Source organism: Frankliniella occidentalis, unplaced genomic scaffold, assembly GCF_000697945.3.
Source record: "Frankliniella occidentalis isolate FOCC.00 unplaced genomic scaffold, Focc_3.1 Scaffold198, whole genome shotgun sequence".
Taxonomy (NCBI): Eukaryota; Metazoa; Arthropoda; class Insecta; order Thysanoptera; family Thripidae; genus Frankliniella; species Frankliniella occidentalis.
In genome coordinates, this window is record NW_026267324.1 from 486,898 (window position 1) to 490,122 (window position 3,225).

Here is a 3,225-nt window from a genome sequence, read left to right on the forward strand (position 1 = left end):
CCCTTTGCCGTGCCGCGTCCCCTACCCCTCTCCTCCTCCCCACCCCCACCGCGCATTTCCCGCGCCTTTATGGAAACGTAAACAAACAGTGAAAACGGTGTCAGGATCGGCGTTTTCTGCCAAATACTGATAATACCTACTCATATAACTGATAAGCATAGGATTTTAATCAGAATCTTAGAGTGGACATCGCCGCTTTTCCATATTAATCGCAAGGTATAGTGCTTGATTGTTTCGGGCCCGCAATATTGAATTGTTCCATTCCGGATATTGTTGTAGGAGGTTAGTGTTCTCCTGTAGCTCAATGTTATTTCCACGCACAATTAAATTGTAAGTTATTTTTTGAGGCCGAGTAAATGATGCCCGTGATCTAAATAACTTGGCTCACTGTCAGCTTTGTTGAAAAGGTGTGAATGGGTACACTCCTCCAATCTATTAGGTATTCTATTCTATTATTGTAATCTTAAAAATTATCTTGTCTTGATGTGGTAATGGATAGTTTTACCAACTCATGTTGCTGTTGATCTTGAGTCTATCTTCATTAGTCTTTATTCTCTCTGTTGTTTTAATAACCTGATTGTCCGAAAAGCAGCAACAAAGTTAAATTTTCTGTCAAAACATTTAGTTGAATGAATGTTTAGGAGTGAAATTGTGTTTATGACTTATTGTTATACCTTTAGAAAATAATTCTAGTTTCTATGAGAAATGTGTTAGTTGGTCATATTATTTTAAATTTGGACCATGCCATAACACTCTCGAAACAAGGTATGTGCGTCTACTTCCAGCAGCATGTGTTCCTGTTTCTCACCAAAGCCATGGCAAGATCTGTCCGAGGGCTATTTTTGTAATACCATATCAAATGCCAAGTGCAACTTTGCCTGCTAAATAGATAGCTATTAGCTATCCTCTCTCCTTTGCTTAGAAAGAAATTGATAAAATTAAAATGTGTTAGACAGACAAAAACTTGACAGACTGACGGTCAGACAGATGGACAAGGGGGAGTGGGTTTGTTGGTCCGCTCACATTCATGTGGACTTGTTTTGTACAGATTAGTATTTAAATATTGAAAACTGCTAGAAGGTTCAATATTACGGTTAAGTCTATATTAGCCCTTTACTGGACCAAGAAGTAATTTATACCCATGTTTATACTCAGACATACTTTTGTAAAGTACAAGATGTGATTTTCCCCTTCTTTTTATGTTGTACATTTTTTAATTTTATGTTTTGTTGGAGAAAAAAAACCTTTATCTTATTCATTATTGATCCTATTCTTTTGAAGAGAATGAGCCCTTAGGTCATGAGAAGAAACCAAAATTTATCCAAATATTGCATTTTATCTTAGACTAGATTGTTAAAACATTGGTCATCTCTCAGGCATTGTACATAATCTCCATAGTTGCTTTCTTTCTATCTCTGTACCACCCCAAACTGTCAAAGTCCTCTTAATTGCTCATTTTCAAGTAACAAATTTTGACGAGGTGAAGGTTTGGTGTTAAGTAGATTGTTGGTTTTGGAATTAATGTTGTATCAATATCAAACCAGTTCAAGAAATATCGGACTACCGTATTAGTTTTCCTTTAATCTTCATTAAGCCATCACCAACCGCCCACTTCTGTTGTAGTGGTAATTTTAAACTGTACTTTGAACTGAGTATACCTTCAAATCTTTAAGCAGTTCAGCAGTCATTACTCACTTCCACTCTCCCTTACTCGCACTCTAATACTGTTTTATTTCATTTTTTTGTTTGAATGTTAGGTACAATGTTATTCCAGACCTTATTGTTTGATCTTGTTTGTACATATACATGTGGGTACCTGTTTACCAGCAATGGTAATATGTTTTGATTTTGTTTTATCTCAGAAAACTTCTTTTAATATTCTGTTATACCTACAGCTATGCATTGCACTGTTAACTGTTGGTATCACTGTTCAATTGTGACCAAAAATTAAGAAGATCCTCTATTCCTCTAAAGATTTCCTGTATAAAACTTCTGAAAGAGTTTTATTTGTTGTAAGTTTAAGTTAATGATGCCATTAATAATCTCATTGTGAACATCATGCAATGTACAGATGTTATGTTACTCTTGAGGAGTGAAAATGGATGTTCAAGGTCTAATCCAGATACTCACACTCCATATATGTATTCCTAATTATTAAATAATGAAAATGAGAAATTAACAATTATATTCTTAATTACATATTATACTAACCCTCTCAATCAACATAACAATCAGACTGACACTAATCTACGCAAATATTTTAGGGAAGTACCAAACCAAACCCTTTCCAGTTATTTCGAGCATTTAGGAAGTGTCATGGTTCTTTAATTTGTATTTTCATTACACGGGTTTGCATTTTTGTCATCCTTAATCTGTGGTTAGTTTGTAGAACTTGGAATTTAAACCTCTGAAAAGAAATTATATTGTTCGGGAGGACAAATCGGACAATCTTGCACACATCTACTAGAGCCGTGCACTAGACGGCTACCTTCACTTCATGAGCCTGCTGAAATCGTCCATTAGAGTAAGCTCAGGCTGCTCTCAGGGCCCATGGCCAGAAGGGGGAAATGATCCGCGGCAACGAGTCAATGGCTACCTAAGCTCAGAGCCGTACCGGGAAGGTATACATTTAGGGAGTTGCGAATTACGAGTAGCGAGTACAACTTACGACTTGAGGGTACAAGTTACGACTTGAGGGTACAAGTTTCGAGTTACCAGTTACATCTTCTCACTTATTTCGTCCTCTATCGCTAGCAGGGGCTTTTGATCGACCTCCGGGGGCTGTCAAAATAAGATACGGTTTGGCCGACCGACCGACCGTCAACCTCGGAACGACCAGGACGACTGAAATATCGTGTTCGGGGGTTTTCTCGCACGCTGAGTCCAAATCTGGTAGTGCCGATGTCGTCCGGGCCCCCGCCCGGAGACGTCATTTGGGGACCTCCCGAGCAGCGCCGATGACCCCTTTCCACCCTTCCCACGACAAATACGATTCGGCTCCAAACGTCGTGTACCCCGGCTGGTGCATATTTCTTAAAAGTCGCCAAATATAATTATTATTAATAGCAGATCGCCCATGATAGTTTATTATCCAGGTCATTTCATTATTGTCACATGGCACTTCCCTGGTGTTGCCGCCTGGAGCCACACAACGATGCACGGGACGGGAAGCGAAGCATCCCCAAAGGATCACATCCTGGACAAGCGAGGCGGGATAGCCTACCC

General features: G+C 39.1%; 1 protein-coding gene across 1 annotated transcript in view; it reads left to right on the top strand.

Annotated features, from left to right (window-relative positions):
* The window catches only part of LOC113207984 (TOX high mobility group box family member 4), a gene marked incomplete in the record, with an annotated part of 47,729 nt that extends 45,547 nt beyond the window's left edge, over positions 1-2,182 (top strand). Inside the window, 1 exon segment of the mRNA XM_026424775.2 lies at positions 434-2,182.
* Positions 2,183-3,225: the final 1,043 nt, after the last annotated feature.